This window comes from Engystomops pustulosus, chromosome 3, assembly GCF_040894005.1.
Source record: "Engystomops pustulosus chromosome 3, aEngPut4.maternal, whole genome shotgun sequence".
In the NCBI taxonomy this organism is placed as follows: Eukaryota; Metazoa; Chordata; class Amphibia; order Anura; family Leptodactylidae; genus Engystomops; species Engystomops pustulosus.
The window spans coordinates 214,466,466-214,491,086 of record NC_092413.1 but is presented as its reverse complement, the minus strand read 5'-3'; the positions used below and the strand labels follow the sequence as shown (position 1 = coordinate 214,491,086).

The window sequence follows — 24,621 nt, the reverse complement described above, 5'->3', positions numbered from 1 at the left end:
TTGGTTTATGTTATATATTTAAGGATTATTGTCATGTTTTATACTTTAACGTTTAATAACAGACATACCGGGCGTAGTTATGATGGGGCACTTAGTTTTTTGTAATTATTAGCCCAAATTTAGAAGCTTATTTTTCAGACTTAATATATAATAATAAAAACTAGGAATTGTGGTAAATATAATGTGATTACAAGTACATTTAGTAAATATTCTAGGTGAATTATATAACTAATTACATTATTTAGTTATGATTATAGTATAAAACTATTTTAGTAAATAAGGTAGTATTTAGTAATAGTAGTAAAGGAAATATACATTCATGTATTCAATCTTTATGATAAAAATAGTAACCATGGTGATAAGTAATATTGATATTAATCATTATAAATATGTAGCAAAATAAAACCATGGTTAACTTAAAGGACATCTACCACCAGGATGAGGGACTGTATGCAAATGAGCCTGAGGGGCTCCAGGCTAAATTAACACCTATGGAGCCTGGAGCCCCTCAGGCTCATTTACATACAGTCCCTCATCCTGGTGGTAGATGTCCTTAAAACAATAATAACAACAACAGTGACAAACAACACATGATGACACACAAATACATAAAATTACCCTGAAAATAAAACAGTCAAACCAAGAGATAATATAGTAGTAATAACAATACCGAGATAAATATGAATACTATAAACAATAGAATGGTATAAGGCAAAAAATATTATTGCAATTAAAACTGTATAAATTGAAAGATAATGCAATTTGATTCATTACAATAGAAATATGTATTTTTACTAAGATAATTTCCCCCCAGTTATGCACATGCTACCAGATCAATGCATAATATGTCTGGATACTCACCCCAACCTTTCTCCTGGCTCTAAGAGAAGATTCAGTTCTTGTGTCTGGTGTTGGATATTCTTGTGTCTGGTGTTGGATATTCTTGTGTCTGGTGTTGGATGTTCTTGTGTCTGGTGTTGGATGTTCTTGTGTCTGGTGTTGGATGTTCTTGTGTCTGGTGTTGGATGTTCTTGTGTCTGGTGTTGGATATTCTTGTGTCTGGTGTTGGATATTCTTGTGTCTGGTAGTTGGATGTTCTTGTGTCTGGTAGTTGGATATTCTTGTGTCTGGTGTTGGATATTCTTGTGTCTGGTGTTGGATGTTCTTGTGTCTGGTGTTGGATGTTCTTGTGTCTGGTGTTGGATATTCTTGTGTCTGGTGTTGGATGTTCTTGTGTCTGATGTTGGATATTCTTGTGTCTGGTGTTGGATATTCTTGTGTCTGGTGTTGGATGTTCTTATGTCTGGTGTTGGATATTCTTGTGTCTGGTAGTTGGATATTCTTGTGTCTGGTGTTGGATGTTCTTGTGTCTGGTAGTTGGATGTTCTTGTGTCTGGTGTTGGATGTTCTTGTGTCTGGTGTTGGATGTTCTTGTGTCTGGTGTTGGATGTTCTTGTGTCTGGTAGTTGGATGTTCTTGTGTCTGGTAGTTGGATGTTCTTGTGTTTGGTAGTTGGATGTTCTTGTGTCTGGTGTTGGATGTACTTGTGTCTGGTGTTGGATATTCTTGTGTCTGGTGTTGGATGTTCTTATGTCTGGTGTTGGATATTCTTGTGTCTGGTAGTTGGATATTCTTGTGTCTGGTAGTTGGATGTTCTTGTGTCTGGTAGTTGGATGTTCTTGTGTCTGGTAGTTGGATATTCTTGTGTCTGGTGTTGGATGTTCTTGTGTCTGGTGTTGGATATTCTTGTGTCTGGTAGTTGGATATTCTTGTGTCTGGCGTTGGATGTTCTTATGTCTGGTGTTGGATATTCTTGTGTCTGGTAGTTGGATATTCTTGTGTCTGGTAGTTGGATGTTCTTGTGTCTGGTAGTTGGATGTTCTTGTGTCTGGTAGTTGGATGTTCTTGTGTCTGGTAGTTGGATATAAGTTGGATATTTATGGGGTGAGATCAGTTAATGACTTCTTGTTGCCTTCTCTGCTTACCTCAGGCAGGTGACTTCACGGGTGTTTTTAGAGGCTGTTCGCCAGTATTGCCCATAGTTATTGTGCAAAGATGTTCATGGGAACTCAATAAAAATCTGTAATGGAAATATTCAATTGTTGATTGTCTCGTTTTGAAACATTCACTGCATCCAACAAGACCCAGGAGAAAAAAAACAACAACTTGGCTCTTAACCAGAGTTATATAAACATATGGAATTTTTCCAGTTTTATGTAAAAAGATTAGAAAAAAAAACTTACCAAGAGTGAAAATAGACCCATCACTTAATTGATAAGACAGAAACATGTAATTTACTTTATGCTGTTCTGGGTGCACGGTCTACCAGGCAATTATCATACAATGAAGGGTGTATAAGCATTTGAGGGGAGGCCTGAGAGTAAGAGAACACTTTCCATATTGTATGGTTGAAAGAATAATAATAATTTATTTATTTATATAGCGCACACAGATTAGGCAGCGCTGCACAGAGCTTTCCAAACTGGTCCCTTTCCCCATGGGGCTTACAATCTAATCTACCTACCAGTATGTTTTGGAGTGTGGAAGGAAACCGGAAGAAACCCACCCAAACACCGAGAGAGCAGACAAACTCTTTGCAGATGTTGACCCCAGGACTGGAACCCAGGTCCCTAGCGTTGCAAGGCTGTAATGCTAACCTCTGTGCCACCCTAATGAATCTGTTAGAACCCATACCAGCTGTTTCCTCACTTCTATCTTAAAGAAAGGTTGTAGCTATGTGTCGAGGAAATCCAATACCCTTGGTAAAATACTAGCTCCAAATCAGTTTTATGATAACATTATTAACACCTTTTTAACAGGCAATGTCAAGGCCTGTTGATGCGATAGATTGTTGACTAAGGTGCAGTCCTTCTAGCTGCGATACTCTTCCCTGTTAGGCCAGTTTTGTGCAGTGCAATGATGACTGCACGTATTTCTTTAGAGATAACCATGGTTAACAGAAGAGAAACAATGATGCCAAGCACCAGCCCCCTCTAAAGTGTCCAGTGGTGTGATTCTTTCTTAATCATGACAGATAGATCTCCAGCCCTGTCCTCATCAGCACCCGCACCTGTGTTACTGGAGCCATCACTGACACCATGGCAGCTGCTCCTTTTAAGGCACCTGCAATGAAGTTGAAATGTGTTTTGGGTGAAAAAGTTCATTTTGTAAGCAAATATTGAGGAGAGGATATAAACCATGTGAGGGGTTATATACAGGAGAGGAAACAAGCCATGTGAGAGGTTACATACAGGAGAGGATATAAGCCATGTGAGGGGTTATATACAGGAGAGGGTACAAGCCATGTGAGGGGTTATATACAGGAGAGGACACAAGCCATGTGAGGGGTTATATACAGGAGTGGACACAAGCCATGTGAGGGGGTTATATACAGGAGAGGATACAGCCATGTGAGGGGGTTATATGCAGGAGAGGACACAAGCCATGTGAGGGGTTATATACAGGAGAGGACACAAGCCATGTGAGGGGTTATATACAGGAGATGACACAAGCCATGTGAGAGGGTTATATACAGGAGAGGATACAAGCCATGTGAGGGGTTATATACAGGAGAGGATACAAGCCATGTGAGGGGGTTATATACAGGAGAGGACACAAACCATGTGAGGGGTTATATACAGGAGAGGATACAAGCCATGTGAGGGGGTGATATACAGGAGAGGGCACAAGCCATGTGAGGGGGTTATATACAGGAGGGGATACAAGCCATGTGAGGGGTTATATACAGGAGAGGATACAAGCCATGTGAGGGGTTATATACAGGAGAGGATACAAGCCATGTGAGGGGTTATATACAAGAGAGGACACAAGCCATGTGAGGGGGTTATATACAGGAGGGGATACAAGCCATGTGAGGGGGTTATATACAGGAGAGGGCACAAGCCATGTGAGGGGTTATATACAGGAGAGGATACAAGCCATGTGAGGGGTTATATACAGGAGAGGACACAAGCCATGTGAGGGGTTATATACAGGAGAGGACACAAGCCATGTGAGGGGGTTATATACAGGAGGGGATACAAGCCAGGTGAGGGGTTATATACAGGAGAGAACACAAGCCATGTGAGGGGGTTATATGAGGGAGTGGAGACTACTTTAATTTTAGATTTGAGGCTGTGTCCTCCATTTTTAAACACTCTAGTCACATCCCAGGGAGATGACGACATATGAGGCTGCGGTCACAAGTGTTGCTAAGGGTGGGGCCACACGGGGGGTTACTCAATATAAATGCAAAGTTAACGCATGTGTTTTGTAAATCCTCAGCTGCTGTAATGTGTTTCAAAACACAATAAAAAAAACAACCAAAACTCAATGGGGCTCATTTAATAAGGGTTCGAACACCGCAGTTTCGTTGGATTTACCGAAAATTTCCGAATTTCCCTGCGATTTTGGTGAACGCGATCGGATTGTGGCGCATTGGTGCCCGCTTTCACACAACAGAAATCGGGGGCATGGCCAACGGACAACCCAACGGATTCGGAAAAAATGCTTAATTTAAAAACTTGTGTCGCAAGATCACTCACTCACATGCACCGGGGCGAAGAACGGGAACTCCGGCAGTCCTCGGCGCAGCAGCGACACCTGCTGGATACCAGGCGCACGGACCTTAGTGAATCCCGGCAGACCCGAATCAGCGCCGGACAACGCACCGCGGGATCGCGACTGGCCCAGGTAAGGAAATGTGCCACATTGTGTGACCTCACCCTTAGACATAACTAGAGATGAGCGAACACACTCGTCCGAGCTTGATGCTCGTTCGAGCATTAGCGTACTCGAAACTGCTCGTTGCTCGGACGAATACTTCGCCCGCTCGAGAAAATGGCAGCTCCCGCCGTTTTGATTTTTGGCGGTCAGAAACAGAGCCAATCACAAGCCAGGAGACTCTTCACTCCACCCAGCATGACGTGGTACCCGTACACGTAGATAGCAGTGGTTGGCTGGCCAGATCAGGTGACCCTGGAATAGACTAGCCCCTGCCGGCGCTGCTCGCGTCATTCTCTGTCTGGATGCCGCTAGGGAGAGAGCTGCTGCTGGTCAGGGAAAGCGTTAGGGTGTTCTATTAGCTTACTGTTAGGCAGGAGTGATTCTACAAGAACCCAACAGCCCTTCTTAGGGCTAGAATATTTTTTTTTCTATGCTTGTGGCTGGGCTTGCTGGCACTAGTAGTGCAGCTAGTACCATATTGTGACGAATTTGCAGGGAGACTTGCGAACGTTATATTTAGCTCTTAGTGACACACATATCCATCTCAAACACCTAAGTGGGACAATTTATTAGGGGTTTGATTGAATAAAGCACAGTCTGACGATTTTTTATTTTTTTTTCAAAACTTAAAGTGACTTAAAATCCAGTTGTTGTGTGCTGTCAGTGTAGGCTATAAACTAGCCATACAAGAACCCAACCGACTTTCTTAGGCCTACAATAACGTTATTTATATATATATATATTTTGTTGATTTGCTTGTGGCTGGCCTTGCTGGCACTAGTAGTGCAGCTAGTACCATATTGTGACGAATTTGCAGGGAGTCTTGCGAACGTTCTGTATAGCTCTTAGTGACACACATATCCATCTCAAACACCTACATTTATTAGGGGTTTGATTGAATTAGGCACAGTCTGCTTTTTCTTTTCTTTTTTTTTTTTAAAACTAAAAGTTATCAGGCACAGCACAAAATCCTGTTGTGTGCTGTCAGTGTAGGTTAGAAACTAGCCATAGCAATAGGATAGCATTGTTTTGTTTAAAAAAAAAACACAAAAAAACCACAAAAAAAAACACAAAAGAACCACAAAAAAATTTTACAGTTTACACTTTAATTTTGAAAATGTTGAACCCGAGGGCTAGGGGTAGAGGCCGAGGGTGTGGGCATCCAACTACTGTAGGGGTCAGTGGCCGTGGTCCTGGGCGGGGTGAGACACCACCTGCTGATGAGGGAGCAGGGGGACGCCGGAGAGATACAATCCATAGGTTCATGTTTCAAGTTACTGGGACCCGTGGTAGAGCACTGTTGAGGCCAGAACAGTGCGAACAGGTGATGTCGTGGATTGCGGACAATGCTTCTAGCCATTTGTCCACCAGTCAGTCTTCCACGCAGTCCACCCATGTCACCGAAATCAGCCCTCCTCCAGCTCCTCCACATCAGCCTCCTTCCCCCAGTCTGCCCCCTCCCAGGAAAATTTGGCATTTGAACCAGCATACTCTGAGGAACTGTTTTCTGGACCCTTCACAAAGTCACAAACCACTTGTCCGGTTGCTGCAGATGCCCAGGTTTTCTTTTCCGATGCCCAGGTTTTCCACCGGTCGCAGTTTGTGGGTGATGATGACATTGTTGACGTAGTGGAAGAAGTGTGTAAAGAGGTGTCGGACGATGAGGAGACACGGTTGTCAGACAGTGGTGAAATTGTTGTCAGGGCAGGAAGTCCGAGGGAGGAGCAGATTGAGGGATTGGAGGATGATGAGGTGACAGACCCAAGCTGGGTTGATAGGCCGGGTGAACACAGTGCTTCTGAGATGGAGGAGAGTCCTTGACGAGAACAGGTTGGAAGAGGCAGTGGAGGGGCCAGACGGAGAGGCAGGACCAGAGCTGGTGCATCAGCGCCAAATGTTTCACGTAGGGAAGCTCCCATGGCGAGGGCTAGATTTTCGGAAGTTTGGAGGTTCTTTTTTAAGAAACACCAGATGACCGACGGACTGTGGTGTGCAGCCTGTGCCACACCAGGATCAGCAGGGGTTCCACCACTACTAGCTTAACCACCACCAGTATGCACAGGCATATGAATGCTAAAAACCCCTCTCAATGGAACCAAGGCCGTTCACCTCCGGCCGGGCACACCACTGCTCCTTCCCCTGTGTCATCTGCTAGTCAGCCCCCTGCCCAGGACCCCGGCCCAAACACCTCCCGTGCGAAAACCACACCTTCGCCTCCACGATCCTCCACAGCATCCATCAATGTCTCCTTGCGCAGCGTTCAGCTCTCCATACCCCAGAGGCTGGAGCGCAAGAGGAAGTACAGTGCGACCCACCCACACGCCCAAGCCCTCACCATCCACATCTCCAAACTACTTAGCCTGGAGATGCTGCCCTATAGGCTGGTAGAGACCGAGGCCTTTCACAACCTCATGGCGGCGGCCGCCCCTCGGTATTCGGTCCCCAGCTGCCACTACTTTTCCTGATGTGCCGTCCCAACCCTGCATCAGCATGTATCAGACAACATCATCCGTGCCCTGACCAACAACGTTTCTGACAAGGTCCACCTGACCACGGACACATGGACAAGTGCTGCCGGGCAGGGCCACTATGTATCGCTGACGGCACATTGGGTTAACTTGGTGGTGGCTGGGACCGAGTCTGACCCTGGGGCTGGTCATATACTGCCGACGCCGTGGATTGCGGGGCCTACCTGGGTCCAGGTCTCTCAGGCCTACTATGCCTCCTCCTCCCACCCCTCCTCCACCTCCTCCTCCGAATTACCATCCGTGGGCATGGCGCCATCAGTCGGTAGCTCTAGGCACAGTAGCAGTGCCATCGCTAAGCGACAGCAGGCGGTGCTCAAACTACTGAGCCTAGACGATAAAAGGTACATTGCCCAAGAGCTATTACAGGGCATCACGGCACAGACTGATCTGTGGCTGGCACCACTGAACCTGAAGCCAGGCATGGTTGTGTGTGACAACGGCCGTAACCTGGTGGCGGCTCTGCAACTCGGCAGACTGACACATATGCCATGCCTGGCCCATGTGTTAAATCTCATAGTTCAGTGGTTCCTCAAGACATACCCCAATCTGTCTGATTTGCTCACAAAGGTGCGCCGCATCTGTGCGCATTTCAGGAAGTCCAGCACAGATGCTGCCACTCTCAGGGCAGCGCAGCGCCGCCTCCAACTGACCACTCACCGACTGTTGTGCGACGTGCCCACGAGGTGGAATTCAACATTAACCATGTTATCCAAAGTTTACCAGCAGCGCAGAGCGATTGTAGACTGCCAGATGTCAACTTCCACCAGAACTGGTAGTCAGGTCAGTCAGCTTCCTCAAGTCTACAATGAGGAGTGGACGTGGAGTCAACACAGATGGTCAGTGGCGATGCCGCCATCATCAGCCTCACCATCCCGCTGCTTGGCCTGTTGAAAAACTCTCTGGTCAGCATGAAGTCGGAAGCTTTGCGCTCGTCACAAGAGACGGGGGAAGAAGATGCCCTTTTTGATAGCCAAAGCACCCTCAGGTCTGTTTCTCAGCGCATATCGGAGGAGGTGGAGGAGGATGAGGAGAAAGAGGAGGAGAATGTTGGCGAGACAGAAGAGGGGAGCATTGCTCAATCCTTCACTGTTCAGCGTGTATGGGCAGAAGAAGAGGAGTTGGAGGAGGAGGAAATGGACAGTCAGGCCAGTGAGGGGAGTGAATTATTGCGCGTTGGGACTCTGGCACATATGGCAGATTTCATGCTAGGCTGTCTATCCCGTGACGCTAGCGTTCAAAGAATTTATTCCAGCACCGATTACTGGGTATTCACTCTCCTGGACCCACGGTACAAGCAAAATCTTCCCACTCTCATCCCTGGAGAGGAAAGGAGTGTGAGAATGCATGAATACCAGCAGGCTCTGGTGCACAAGCTGAAACAGTATTTCTCTTCTGACAGCGCTAGCGGCAGAGGGCGTACTTCTGCGGGACAAGTAGCGAGGGAGAGTAGGCGAGCAGGCAGCTTGTCCAGCACTGGCAGGGGTATGCTTTACAAGGCCTTTGCCAGTTTTATGTCACCCCAGCAAGACACTGTCACCTGTCCCCAGTCTCGGCAGAGTAGGGCTGATCTTTACAGAAAGATGGTGAGGGAGTACATAGCTGACCATGCCATCGTCCTAAATGATCACACAGCTCCCTACAACTACTGGGTTTCAAAGCTGGACATGTGGCACGAACTGGCGCCTTGGAGGTTCTTGCCTGCCCTGCCGCTAGCATGTTGTCTGAAAGGGTTTTCAGTGCAGCTGGTGGCATCATCACCAATAAGCGTACACGCCTGTCGACTGACAGCGCTGACAGGCTGACGCTTATCAAGATGAATAAAGCCTGGATTTCTCAGGATTTCCATTCTCCACCAGGTGAAAGAAGCTCAACCTGAATAATGTATGCACTCCTCCTCATTTTCCTCCTTCTCCTCCTCTTTGTACACTAAAGCAGAGGAAACTGGCTATTTTTGCCAGGGCCAACTCAACTGGCTCTAGCTATAGTACTGTATGTATTTAATTTTTCTGGAGGGCCACCTACCCGGTCCTCTGTTTTAAATAATTTTTGGGAGTGCCACATACAGGCACTCAATCTATTAAATTTTTCTGGAGGACCACCCACCTGCTCCTCTGGTTTGAAAACTTTTTTGGACTGCCACATACAGGCACTACCCAAATTTAATTGTCTCCATAGCAGCCTCCACACGTCGTCTTTATAGCTCCCTCCACACGTTGTCTCCATTGCTACCTCCACACATCATCTCCATAGCTGCCTCCCAAAGTCGTCCATATAGCTGCCTCCATACATCGTCCCCTTAGCAAACGAGCTGTGTCAGGCAGAATTTTGGGTTGTTTTCATGGCTTCCACATCAAACTTGTTAACTTTGTCGCCACCCTGCTGTGTTATCCAAGCAGGTCGTGCGCCTGATATCCACCAGGTGTTGCTGAGGTCTGGCGGACCTCAGCAACACCTGGTGGATATCAGGCGCACGACCTTAGTGAATCGCCAGAAGACCCGAATCCTCGTCGGAGAACGCACCGCTGGATCGTGACAGGACTGAGTAAGTAAATCTGCCCCATTGTGTGTGGGGGCCTTTCCCAGAGGCCATGCCCCCTTAATCAGACAAAATTTGTCTTAAAGCCTTGATAACTGTGGTGCTAGGCATTTTTGGGGCAAAACCACCAGAATTGTGGCGCAAGTGCGTTTATAAATTTCCCCCATTGTTTTGCTTTTCAGAATCTATTCACGCTTACACTCACCTATAGTAGTATACATAATCTGTGTCTTCTGTTTTTTCTGAAACATAAACTTTGTACATTTAAACATGTGATTTGTTGAGGAGTGGAACCTTACTGAATCTGAAACTTGCAGTTTAGTTTGTTTTACGCCTCCATGTGCTAAACAATTCCTTGTCTACCATTAAGAGTCAATTAAGATTTGCAACGCGTCACATTGATTTTATCCCTATGGCCATATCTTGATTTTAATGCTGAAATAATAAGTAAAGTATTTTTAGTCATTTTTCCACTGTGCCAAATTCTGCTGGACACTTTTTCTTTTTTTTAGAGAACACACATGTCTACAGAAAAGTGTAAAGACAGAACCAAACAAACCTGGCACAGGGGAACCGAAGTAACACTGGGAGATAACCCTGAAAGACAAACAACAGATACAGACAGACAAGCAGAGTCAGACAGAAGTGGGTCAAAACCAAGATGGCAGCAAAGGTTCAGAATTGTAGAGCAATAGATTGCTCAGTAAGCGTCTCAGAGGTCAAATACACAGAATAGCAAACAAAATAGCAAAAGAACTAGATAGCAAAAGAGACTGAATAACCAGCACCCTCTAAAGGAGATGGGAAGAATATAAAGGAGTAATGGACACTGCCCCCAGCACTGACTGTTCCAACCGTCCATCACTGAAAACACAGCTGCTGACAGAACAAGCTCCAAAACACACCCAGCTTTCCTAAGGAAAGATCAGAAAGGGAGCTGTCAATCACGGGCATTTCTACGTGTGGTTTATAAGCACAGAAGTCTGAACACATTCAGAACAATTTGTTCTGACACCCCTCCTTCCAATAGTTATAGTGTTTACATTTTTCCATTTTCAGAGGCAAATGAGATGCCTAGTGGCACAAATTAATTTTATGTTGAATGTGTTACGAAGAATTCCTTAAAATTTAACATGCAGATGTGCCATTTACTTGCGGACTTACTTTTTGCTGTGTGGTCCATATAATACATCCCCTATGTAGACAAAACCCAAGAAATGATCATCGATCTGTGAAGGAACAAAACAGGCCGCCATCAAAGGTCCGGCCAGTGAACATATGTCAGGCTTCATGGTTCGTGACACAAGTCGACACCTAGGACCTGAATCTAAGTGGCACCCGGGCTTCACCAGGGCCTGCTGCAAAGCAGGATGGTCTTGCTGTGGTACCACCAGGTTGGCACTAGAGCAATGGCCCTTTAAATCTGTGCTCACGCCCTGGGGAGCGGAAACGTGCACGCTGGCCAGGCGGGATGTGAGCAGGAATGCGGAGAGGTAAGTGAGGCAGTATAGGGGTGCCACCAAGGAGAGGGGCACGGGGGCACCCTTGACAACTTAAAGCCCTAACTTACAAGTACCTTGGTGTCCTCATTGACGACAGACTGGATTGGGTAGCCAATAATGATAATCATAAAAGCAGCATTTCCTCAGGAAACTCAAATCTGTCAACATATGTAACAAGATCCTGAGGATGTTTTATGAGACATCAACTGAAAGCATCATATTCTTTTCCGTTATCTGCTGGGGAGGTGGTATCAAAACGAGGGAAGTTTGCAATCTATCCAAGATTATTAAGAGGGCCCAGGGTGCAATGGGCTCATGCCTAGGTCAGGTTGGAGAAATACGGCAAGACAGAAACATCTACAAATTCACTGATATCACAAATAACAAATCGCACCCCATGTACCCTAATATAGCCGATCAACTGAGTACAATCAGTATTCTCTACCACCATACCACCCTGAGAGGTGCAGGAACTCCTAAAGTGATCAGCACTAAAAGACTCCCCCCACCACCACCCTCTGCCTTACTCACTCCACACAACCCTTCCAAGTTATATGTTCTTCGTCGTAATACTCTTAGACTTGTAATCTTTAACTTTACAGTCTACTTTTTGTGGGAGGAGTTGACATTTGTATCAATACCATATTTGGAGATCTAAGACTTTTCTATAATTTTTAATTCCAATTTTTATAGGTTTCACAGGTTTTCAAATGCTGCTTGGGTGGGGTCACCCATTGTTGGTTTCCAGCAATTTATTATCAGTCTACAGTTCCAAAGAAGACGTCTCCATCTCCTAAGCTGTGGTGGTGCTGAAGCAATGAGGCTCAGCTGTCAATCAATTGAAGGTCATAAAAATAAAGGATCTTTTGTTACATGAAGTTAGTACATGTGAACTTTTTGTGTCTTAATTACTTTTTCGGTTTTGGCCAATGTGGGGCTTTCCTGTCTCTCTCTCTTGTCCCTGTTCCTTCAGCTACTGTCTCCTGACCTACTTCTTCAGCTGGATATATAAACATCAAGTCATCATATAGAGATCCTTTTGTATGTGAAATCTTCCTCAACCAGTTTAGTTGGCAGTGAACATCACTACTTGGTACATCTGGTACTTACCACAAAACTTAGAAAAGGTCATTGAAAATCACTTACGCAAAGGAATTAATAAAGATGAGCTTTCCGTTTCCACTTAATACCAGTTTAATTTTGATAATGATTCCAGGACATGAAAATAATTTTCCAAGTTTAGGATATTGATGACCTCAGGAAAGGTTGTGATTGGTAGATGATGGTAATTTTGTTGGGTTTGCCCCCTAACTTCTTACAGACAGGTATGGTACCGTACACTAACAGAATGTAAAATCTTGCCCCCCGGGCTGAAAAGTTGATGACCAAAGTCACAAAATATGACCAGTGTCTAGGTGCTGTGGCTAGGGTCCCCACTTGTGGAGGGGGCATCCTCAGGGTTAGGAAAGTGATAGGGTTTTATGTTTTTAATGGACTGACAATGTGTCAAAGGTGTTTAAGGACTAATTCTAGCTGCAGAGGCAGGGCACTGCCATGGGGGCAGCACAGGCGCCAACCTGTTCCAAGGTTACTGGGAGAAACCGTTTTTTGCAGGGGGGCGTGAATGGCGTTGACCATGTGCAGTGCTGTCTTCTGTATATGGCTGATGTCCAGTTGATTTTGAAGGGATCAGAGAAAGGGTTGATGTCTTTTATGCAGGATTTGACATAATTGACACATGAAATGCAAAATAGATGTGAATTTTCTGGACATCCAAACATGTCCAGATCTGAGAGGGCACCTCAAAACATGAGAGGCCACCTCAAAGACAGCTGTTAACTCTTTAACGCACAACACACCCGCCCGTCCTCAATCATAGACATCACAGCTGGTCAATTTTTCAAAATGAGTTGAATCTGTCCCTCAAAATAGAGATTCGTGGAACAGGCTTGGGATTTAAAACAATGTTTTTTTCAACAGAGGCTAAAGCCACCACATTAGACAGGGATATGGCATCGGCTCTGTGTCCATCGGCACTGTCCATTGCATATTACAGGGGGATGGCTGGCTATATACTACAGGGGGAGGCAGGCAATATACTGGGGGGCTGGCTGGCTAAATACTACAGGGGGCTGCAGGCTATATACTAGGGGGCTAGCAGGCTATAGACTACAGGGGTGTGGTGGTCAATATATTACAGGAGGCTGGCAGGCTATATATTACAGAGCCTGGCAGGCTATACATTATATGGGCTGGCAGGCGATATACTACAGGGGCTAACAGGCTATATACTACAGGGACTGGCAGGCTATATACCATTGGAGGCTGGCAGGCTATATACTACAAGGAGCTGGCAGGCTATATATTACAGGGGGCTGGCAGACTATATACTAGAGGGCCTGGCAGGCTATACATTATATGGGCTGGCAGGCAATATACTACAAGCTGTCAGGCTATACTGTATACTGCAGAACCTTGCTATATACTACATGGGACTACCAGGATATATACTACAGGGGCTGGCAGGCTACATGCTGCACGGGCTGTCAGGCTATATACTGCAGAACCTTGCTATATACTACATGGGACTGGCAGGATATATACCTCAGGGGCTGGCAGGCTATATACCAGAAGAGAAAAGAGATTGTACAGCTCATTGCTTCCTTATGCTACACATGCAGGAGGTTCACACTTGTGTCTGTGCAGTCCATAGAAGAAGAAAAAACGAGTCTCTGCAGCAGTGCAGGTTAAAAAAAGTTGTGAAGAACTTTATTTCAATGCAATTTCTTGAAAAGACAAGCAAGCATTAATCCCAGAGTATGCACACGAGGGAGAAAAAAGCCTACGTGTTTCTGGTACTGATTAGCATGGCTGATTAAGGGTGCATTTAGCACCAGAAACGCGTAGGCTTTTAAGGGTGCGTTTAGGGTGATTATGGCTGATTAAGGGTGTGTTTAGCACCAGGGACGCGCAAGTTCATTTCTCCCTCCTGTGCATACTCTGGGATTAATGCTTGCTTGTCTTTTTATGAAATTGAATTGAAATAAAGTTCTTCACAAAAAGATTTTTAACCTGCACTGTTGCGGAGACTCGTTTTTTCTTCTTCTACAGGCTATATATTGCAGGGGCTGGCAGGCTATATACTGCAGTACCTGACTATATACTACAGGGGCTGGCAGACTACATACTACAGGGGGTGGGCTCTCTATATACTACAGGGGCTGGCAGGCTATATACTACAGGAAGCTGGCATGCAATATATTACAGGGGTCTGGCAGGCTATATACTACAGGGCCTGTCAGGCTATATACTACAGGGGCTGTCAGGCTATATACTACATGGGCTGTCAGGCTATATACTACATGGGCTGGCTATATACTATAGGGGGCTGGCTATATACTACAGGGCCTGTCAGGCTATATACTACAGGGGCTGTCAGGCTATATACTACATGGGCTGGCAGGCTATATACTACAGCGGACTGGTGGCTATAGACTACAGGGGGCTGGCAGGCTATATCATACAGGGGCTGGCAGGGTATATACTACATGGGCTGGCACGCTACATACTACAGAAGACTGGTGGTTATATACTACAGGGGGTGGGCAGGCTGTATAATACAGGGGCTGATTAAAAGCAAAAGACACCAAGACTGTACACGTCCCAAAAAACTTCAAATACCCTCAGCTTTCAAGAAACTAATAAATTTTAATCCTTTTGTAAAAATAAATCTATATAAAAATGCCCAATCGTGACACGTTTCGGGTGTTGAACACCCTTTCTCAAACATAAAACAGTGTCCTATGTTTGAGAAAGGGTGTTGAACTCCCCAAACACGTCACGATTGGGCATTTTTATATATTTTTAGAAAAAGATTCAAATTTATTAGTTTCTTGAAAGCTGAGGTTATTTGAAGTTTTTTGGAATGTGTACTGTCAGCGCCCCACGACAGTCTTGGTGTCTTTTGCTTTTATTCTGCTGTTTCACCAGACCCCTTGTGGTGTTGCCGGTTATCCAGACTGTGGGAGCTGCATACACAGGGACACCCCCTACAAATACTTTCAGCCACCTTTATTACCCGAGGCTCTGTCCTCTGTTGTGCCCCTTTTTTTTTCTTCTTTGTCTTGAGTTTAATACAGGGGGCTGGCAGACTATATACTACAGGGGCTGGTAGGCTATATACTACAGGGGCTGGTAGGCTATATACTACAGGGGGCTAGGAGCTATATACTGCAGGGGGCTGGCACGCTATATACTACAGGGGGCTGGCAGGGTATATCCTACAGGGGGCTGGCAGGCTATATCCTACAAGGGCTGGCAAGCTATATACTACTGGGGCTGGCAGGATATATACTAGAGGGGCTGGCAGGCTATATACTACCGGGGACTGTCAGGCTATATACTACAGAGGGCTGGCAGGCTATATACTACAGGGGGATGGCTGGCAATTTACTACAGGGGCTGGGAGCTATATACTGCAGGGGGCTGGCAGGCTATATACTACAGGGGGCTGGCAGGCTATACACTACAGGGGGCTGGCAGGCTACATACTACTGGGACAGGTAGGCTATATATTAGAGGGGCTAGCAGGCTATATACTACAGGGGGATGTCAGGCTATATACTACAAGGGCTGGGAGCTATATACTGCAGGGGGATGGCAGGCTATATACTCAGGGGGCTGGCAGGCCATATCCTACAAGGGCTGGCAGGCTACATACTACAGGGACTGGAAGGCTATACACTGCAGGGGGCTGGCAGGCTGTATAGTACAGGGGGCTGGCAGGCTTTATCCTACACGGAACTGGCAGGCTATATGCTACATGGGGCTGGATGGCTATATATTACAGGGGACTGGCAGGCTACATACTACAGGGGCTGGCAGGCTATATATACTACAGGGGAATGGTGGCTATATACTACATGGAGCTGGCAGGCTATATGCTATATGGGGCTGGCTTGCTATATATTACAGTGCGCTGGCATGCTATATACTGCAGGTGCTGGCAGGCTATATATTAAAGGGGACTGTTGTCTATATACTACAGGTGGTGGCAGGCTATATCATACAGGGGCTGGCAGGCTATAGACTAATTGGGCTGGCAGGCTATTTACTGAAGGGCCTGTCTATATAATACAGGGGGTGGCAGTCTACATACTACAGGGGGCTGGCAGGCTATACACTACAGGGGCTGGCAGGCTATTTACTGCCGGGCCTGGCTATATATGACAGGGGGCTGGCAGACTATATACTGCACAGGCTGTCGGGCTATATACTGCAGGCCACCTTATTGTGGAAGAGGGCATATAGCAATGGTCATGGTGTCAGGGTATTATGTGGTTAGAGCAGTGGTCATGGTGTGCGGGTATTTTGTTGTAAAAGCAGTGGTCATGGTGTGGGGTGTTATGTGGAAATAGCAGTGGTCAGGGTGTGGGGTGTTATGTGGTAATAGCAGTGGTCAGGGTGTGGGGTGTTATGTGGTAATAGCGGTGGTCATGGTGTGGGGTGTTATGTGGTAATAGTGGTGGTCATGGTGTGGGGTATTATGTGGTAATAGCAGTGGTCATGGTGTGGGGTGTTATGTTGTAATAGCAGTGGTCATGGTGTGGGGTATTATGTGGTAATAGCAGTGGGCAGGGTGTGGGGTGTTATGTGGTAATAGCGGTGGTCATGGTGTGGGGTGTTATGTTGTAATGGCAGTGGTCATGGTGTGGGGTGTTATGTGGCAATAGCAGTGGTCAGGGTGTGGGGTGTTATGTGGTAATAGCAGTGGTCATGGTGTGGGGTGTTATGTTGTAATAGCAGTGGTCATGGTGTGGGGTGTTATGTGGTAATAGTGGTGGTCATGGTGTGGGGTGTTATGTGGTAGTAGCAGTGGTCATGGTGTGGGGGTGTTATGTGGTAATAGCGGTAGTCATGGTGTGGGGTATTATGTGGTAATAGCGGTGGTCATGGTGTGGGGTATGATGTGGTTAGAGCAGTGGTCATGGTGTGGGGTATTATGTGGTAGTAGCAGTGGTCATGGTGTGGGGTTGTTATGTGGTAATAGCGGTGGTCATGGTGTGGGGTATTATGTGGTAATAGCGGTGGTCATGGTGTGGGGTATTATGTGGTTAGAGCAGTGGTCAGGGTGTGGGGTGTTATGTTGTAATAGCAGTGGTCATGGTGTGCGGGTATTTTGTTGTAATAGCAGTGGTCATGGTGTGGGGTGTTATGTGGAAATAGCAGTGGTCATGGTGTGGGGTATTATGTGGTAATAGCAGTGGTCAGGGTGTGGGTTGTTATGTGGTAATAGCGGTGGTCATGGTGTGGGGTGTTATGTGGTAATAGTGGTGGTCATGGTGTGGGGTATTATGTGGTAATAGCAGTGGTCATGGTGTGGGGTGTTATGTTGTAATAGCAGTGGTCATGGTGTGGGGTATTATGTGGTAATAGCAGTGGTCATGGTGTGGGGTGTTATGTGGTAATAGCAGTAGTCATGGTGTGGGGTATTATGTGGTAATAGCGGTGGTCATGGTGTGGGGTATTATGTTGTAATAGCAGTGGTCATGGTGTGGGGTATTATGTGGTAATAGCAGTGGGCAGGGTGTGGGGTGTTATGTGGTAATAGCGGTGGTCATGGTGTGGGGTGTTATGTTGTAATGGCAGTGGTCATGGTGTGGGGTGTTATGTGGCAATAGCAGTGGTCAGGGTGTGGGGTGTTATGTGGTAATAGCAGTGGTCATGGTGTGGGGTATTATGTGGTAACAGCAGTGATCATGGTGTGCGGGTATTTTGTTGTAATAGCAGTGGTCATGGTGTGGGGTGTTATGTGGCAATAGCAGTGGTCATGGTGTGGGGGTATTATGTGGTAATAGCAGTGGTCATGGTGTGGGGTATTATGTGGTTAGAGCAGTGGTCATGGTGTGCGGGTATTTTGTTGTAATAGCAGTGGTCATGGTGTGGGGTGTTATGTGGCAATAGCAGTGGTCAGGGTGTGGGGTGTTATGTGGCAATAGTGGTGGTCATGGTGTGGGGTATTATGTGGTAATAGCAGTGGTCATGGTGTGGGGTGTTATGTTGTAATAGCAGTGGTCATGGTGTGGGGTATTATGTGGTAATAGCAGTGGTCATGGTGTGGGGTGTTATGTGGTAATAGCAGTAGTCATGGTGTGGGGTATTATGTGGTAATAGCGGTGGTCATGGTGTGGGGTATTATGTTGTAATAGCAGTGGTCATGGTGTGGGGTATTATGTGGTAATAGCAGTGGGCAGGGTGTGGGGTGTTATGTGGTAATAGCGGTGGTCATGGTGTGGGGTGTTATGTTGTAATGGCAGTGGTCATGGTGTGGGGTGTTATGTGGCAATAGCAGTGGTCAGGGTGTGGGGTGTTATGTGGTAATAGCAGTGGTCATGGTGTGGGGTATTATGTGGTTAGAGCAGTGGTCATGGTGTGCGGGTATTTTGTTGTAATAGCAGTGGTCATGGTGTGGGGTGTTATGTGGCAATAGCAGTGGTCAGGGTGTGGGGTGTTATGTGGTAATAGCAGTGGTCATGGTGTGGGGGTATTATGTGGTAATAGCAGTGGTCATGGTGTGGGGTATTATGTGGTTAGAGCAGTGGTCATGGTGTGCGGGTATTTTGTTGTAATAGCAGTGGTCATGGTGTGGGGTGTTATGTGGCAATAGCAGTGGTCAGGGTGTGGGGTGTTATGTGGCAATAGCAGTGGTCATGGTGTGGGGTGTTATGTGGTAATAGCAGTGGTCATGGTGTGGGGGTGTTATGTGGTAATAGCTGTGGTCATGATGTGCGGGTATTATGTGGTGCAGGCAGTGGTAATGGTGAGGGGGTATTTTGTTGTAATAGCAGTGGTCATGGTGTGGGGTGTTATGTGGTAATAGCGGTGGTCATGGTGTGGGGTATTATGTGGTAATAGCAGTGGTCATGGTGTGGGGTGTTATGTGGTAATAGCTGTGGTCATGGTGTGGGGGTAAATATGTGGTACAGGCAGTGGTCATGGTGAGGGGGTATTATGTTGTAATAGCAGTGGTCATGGTGAGGGGGTATTATGTTGTAATAGCAGTGGTCATGGTGTGGGGGTATTATGTGGTACAGGCAGTGGTCATGGTGTGGGGGTATTATGTTGTAATAGCAGTGGTCATGGTGTGGGGGTATTATGTGGTACAGGCAGTGGTCATGGTGTGGGGGTATTATGTTGTAATAGCAGTGGTCATGGTGTGGGGGATATTATGTGGTACAGGCAGTGGTCATGGTGTGGGGTATTATGTGGTACAGGCAGTGGTCATGGTGTGGGGTATTATGTGGTAATAGCAGTGGTCAGGGTGTGGGGTGTTATGTGGTAATAGCGGTGGTCATGGTGTGGGGTGTTATGTGGTAATAGTGGTGGTCATGGTGTGGGGTGTTATGTGGTAATAGCGGTGGTCATGGTGTGGGGGTGTTATGTGGTAATAGCAGTGGTCATGGTGTGGGGGTGTTATGTGGTAATAGCGGTGGTCATGGTGTGGGGGTGTTATGTGGTAATAGCGGTGGTCATGGTGTGGGGTATTATGTGGTAATAGCGGTGGTCATGTTGTGGGGTGTTATGTGGTAATAGCAGTGGTCATGGTGTGGGGGTGTTATGTTGTAATAGCGGTGGTCATGGTGTGGGGTATTATGTGGTAAGGGTAATGGCAATGGTCATAGTGTGGGGGTGTTATGTTGTAATAGCAGTGGTCATGGTGTGGGGGTATTATGTTGTAATAGCAGTGGTCATTTTGAGGGGGTATTATGTTGTAATAGCGGTGGTCATGGTGTGGGGGTATTATGTTGTAATAGCGGTGGTCATGGTGTGGGGGTATTATGTGGTACAGGCAGTGGTCATGGTGAGGGGGTATTATGTTGTAATAGCAGTGGTCATGGTGAGGGGGTATTATGTTGTAATAGCGGTGGTCATGGTGTGGGGGTATTATGTGGTACAGGCAGTGGTCATGGTGTGGGGTGTTATGTGGTAATAGCAGTGGTCATGGTGTGGGGTATTATGTGGTAATAGCGGTGGTCATGGTGTGGGGTATTATGTGGTAATAGTGGTGGTCATGGTGTGGGGTATTATGTGGTAATAGCAGTGGTCATGGTGTGGGGGTTTTACGTTGTAATAGCAGTGGTCATGGTGTGGGGGTGTTATGTGGAAATAGCGGTGGTCATGGTGTGGGGTGTTATGTGGTAATAGCAGTGGTCATGGTGTGGGGGTATTATGTTGTAATAGCAGTGGTCATGGTGTGGGGGTATTATGTTGTAATAGCGGTGGTCATGGTGTGGGTTGTTATGTGGTAATAGCGGTGGTCATGGTGTGGGGTATTATGTGGTAATAGCGGTGGTCATGGTGTGGGGTATTATGTGGTAATAGCAGTGGTCATGGTGTGGGGTGTTATGTGGTAATAGCGGTGGTCATGGTGTGGGGTATTATGTGGTAATAGCGGTGGTCATGGTGTGGGGTGTTATGTGGTAATAGCAGTGGTCATGGTGTGGGGGTATTATGTTGTAATAGCGGTGGTCATGGTGTGGGGTGTTATGTGGCAATAGCAGTGGTCAGGGTGTGGGGGTATTATGTGGTACAGGCAGTGGTCATGGTGTGGGGGTATTATGTGGTACAGGCAGTGGTCATGGTGTGGGGGTATTATGTTGTAATAACAGTGGTCATGGTGTGGGGGTATTATGTGGTAATAGCGGTGGTCATGGTGTGGGGTATTATGTGGTAATGGTAATGGCAATGGTCATAGTGTGGGGGTGTTATGTTGTAATAGCAGTGGTCATGGTATGGGGTATTATGTGGTAATAGCAGTGGTCATGGTATGGGGTATTATGTGGTAATAGCGGTGGTCATGGTATGGGGTATTATGTGGTAATAGCAGTGGTCATGGTATGGGGTATTATGTGGTAATAGCAGTGGTCATGGTATGGGGTATTATGTGGTAATAGCGGTGGTCATGGTGTGGGGTGTTATGTGGTAATAGCGGTGGTCATGGTATGGGGTATTATGTGGTAATAGCAGTGGTCATGGTATGGGGTATTATGTGGTAATAGTGGTGGTCATGGTGTGAGGTATTATGTGCACCCTGTATAGTGTTATCCCTTGATATATTGATCTGTCAGTGTCAGTATCAGTATGTAGGTGACACTCTGGCACATAATGGGTGATGGGTGACCCCCAATAACATGGCTTAGAGGTAACAGGGACAACTGCCACATTTTGGTAAATGGGTAAAGTAATTCACAATTTCCTGTGTTGCCCACAATTTTTTCTCAATCGACACCATGTCAATATCTTTTGGTACATGTCAACCTTTTATGAAGCTCTTCCACATGGCCGATGTTTACATCCACTCATCCTCATCAGACAGGTAACAGACAGGATAGAACATACACCATAAAAATGTTCCCGAATGTTCTTCCCGGTCTTCATTTCCTTATGGTTGTGTTTTCCAATGAGATTCAGGGAAGGAAGGTTTATTATTCCTTGATGTTTACGTTCATGTCCTCTAAGAACAATGGTCTGGAGATAATAGATGTCTTCTAATAGCGCAGGTTCCTTCCTTACCTGTAACCTAGAAATATACTTAATATATGTCATGAAATACACAATGGAAGTTCTTCCTTCAGTTTAATGGCCCCGATCTTGCTTTTGAACCCTGTATTTACATTCATTGAAGCCAATAATTTTACTAAAACTGGGCTGTTTTCCAAGGACAAAGCCTTTCAGTAGATCGGAGGTGATGGCCTTTCCACTGGTGGTCTTCTCCTCTTGGAAGATAGAGAAGCAGGTTGCCCATGTATACAGCCACTCTGTCTATTCTCTATGGAGGGGCAGGTCCAGTGTTCTGTTATGTCCAGTCATCCCATTGATGGTGGAGATAGTAGAGGACCTCCTTGCTTTATGCTCATGTAGGGAGCACAACCTCCATTCTTTCATTGGTTGGGGTTCCAGTAGATGAACTACTTGAATGAGATGCTTATATGCTATACGTGGGAAATCGTTTTCACTCACTATGAGTCTTTCTCATGTTGAGTCAAAACATTGTTGTATTTGACAATATGTAAGGATGAGGACCACTAACTACTTTATGTGGCACATTCACTAAGGGTCCGCAGACCGCATTTTCGTCGGGTTTCCCACCTTTTTCCGCTTTGCGTTGCATTTAACTGGGGTTTTTGGAGGCCGCGATCGTTTTTTTTGGTCCCGGGCAATTGCGCTGAATTTCATGCAACGTAAATCGGAGGGCATGGCCGTCGGAAAACCCGACTGATTCTGACTAATCGCGAGATTTAACATTCGAAATTGTGTCACACGATCTTAGTGAATCGCGGCAGCTCCGAATCCTCGTCTGACAACGCACCTCAGGGATCGTGACGAGACCGGTAAGTAAATGTGCCCCAATGTCTGGAATCTTGGGATTGCTGCCTACTTTCTATTTATATATTTGGAGAAACTGAAGCTTGGTTCTGTTTGGGCTGTTTGGTCTTGTGGGAAGGATATCATTTTCAGACATGGGCCACTTTAAGGAGTCTGGAATCTGTCACCTCGGATATACATATCACCAAAACTCCAAACTGTACCATGTTTATGACTTTCAAGGTGTCCCAATATTGGGGCAGATTTACTTACCCGGCCCATTCGCGATCCAGCGGCGCGTTCTCTGTGCTGGATTCGGGTCCGGACGGGATCTATGAAGGTAGTTCCTCCGCCGTCCACCAGGTGGCGCTGCTGCGCTGAAAATCATCTGAACGCACCGGAATACACCGAGGTGGACCAGGTGAAGGTAATCGCTTCCCAAGCGACACATTTTCGGTTTTTAAATGCGGCGGTTTTTCCGAATACGTCGGGTTTTAGTTCGGCCATGCCCCCCGATTTCCGTTGCGCGCATGCCGGTGCCGATGCGCCACAATCCAATCGCGTGCGCCAATATCCCGGGGCAATTCAGGTACAATCGGCGCAAATCGGAAATATTCGGGTAACACGTCGGGAAAACGCGAATCGGGCCCTTAGTAAATTACCCCCATTGTATTTATATTTTGCATCCATTCCCACATTCCTACAAAAATTACTTTTATTCAGGCCCTGTCATCACTAAAATAGAGTCAAGTAAGTGGAGCGACTCAATCATGTAGTCTCGCCAGCTGGGGATGTGCAGAGCCGTGAGAACTGCACAGAAGAAGACATTGGTGTCGGAGGCGTGGTTAGCGGCCCATGTGACTAAGGAGGTGGAGGGAACCTGACTGCTTGGTTTATCTCCTCTACCTCCATGACTTTATAAAGTGCAAGAGAAGAAAGCTGAATATACAGTATGGGTGATAAAACCATAAATTGCCCGTGGGTTATGAAATTGACAAAATTTAAAGGGAACCTGTCACCAGGAGACCTTTTTCTGGTTCCTCCACGTCCCCTTAGAAAATAGTGTACACATTGCCAAAGAGTTTTCATAGTAAAACTGAGGTTTTTTTGGAAAAAAGAGATAAGTTTAACAGATAACAGTTTATCATTCTGTATGCAGAAGCTGTGTCTCTAGTCCCCTGGGATGGCCAGTGGGGAGTGGTGAAGACATTATTGACGTCCTGAGGGGTAAACAATGGGCGGAGGAGATATGGGGTGGGGAGATGTTTTTTTTTTAAATTTGAAATCAATGCATGATGTAGCGTTTTTGCGAAGGTGGGGGCGGAACCGCTCCTCACTGGCCACTCCCATGGGACTAGGGAGTGAGGGTGACGAGTGTGTGAGGGCATAAATGAAAGTGAATACTGGAATGGTTAGAATGAAGAAATTTCGGACACATTGAAAGAAATTAACAAGGTCATGTTTGGGGTTTTGGTGGGAAATTCAAGGTGACAAGTTCCCATTAATGCTACCCGATTCTAATAAACATTGGAAAGAGAGGAATGAACGTCCGTCAGCTTATAATAGTGCAGATTACAATGTGTTTTTTTTTTTACATTTTTGTAACAGCTTTGAACTAAACAATCCTCTCACCTGTATGCAGGCTTCTTATCATCAATAGGATAACGACCACGGAGAAGAAGGGACAATGTTATCAGCCACAGAATGTTCTTTTGGCATTACTTACACAACTCCTTATGACTGTGATCATGGTCTAGTTATCTATGTTGAGAGGTATATTAATATTGTAGTTTTATAAAGCCACACCTGGGAGTTAGGGAGCTCTATAGTTGGAGATAGGGGCTCAGCCCTGGGAAAAGGGGGACTCAGCCCTGGTAGAGAGGTGGTTCAGTCCTGGTAGAGGGGTGGTTAAACCTTGGGAGAGAGGTGGTTAAACCTTGGGAGAGAGGTGGTTCAGTCCAGGTAG

General features: G+C 46.2%; 1 protein-coding gene across 1 annotated transcript in view; it reads right to left on the bottom strand.

Annotated features, from left to right (window-relative positions):
- LOC140120719 (cysteine-rich venom protein-like) overlaps window positions 1–1,118 on the bottom strand; it is a 29,173-nt gene extending 28,055 nt beyond the window's left edge. Inside the window, exon 1 of the mRNA XM_072139672.1 lies at window positions 862–1,118. The gene's annotated coding sequence lies outside the window, so the exon portion shown is untranslated. The remainder of the gene's footprint in view (window positions 1–861) is intronic.
- Between the last annotated feature and the right edge of the window lie 23,503 nt (window positions 1,119–24,621).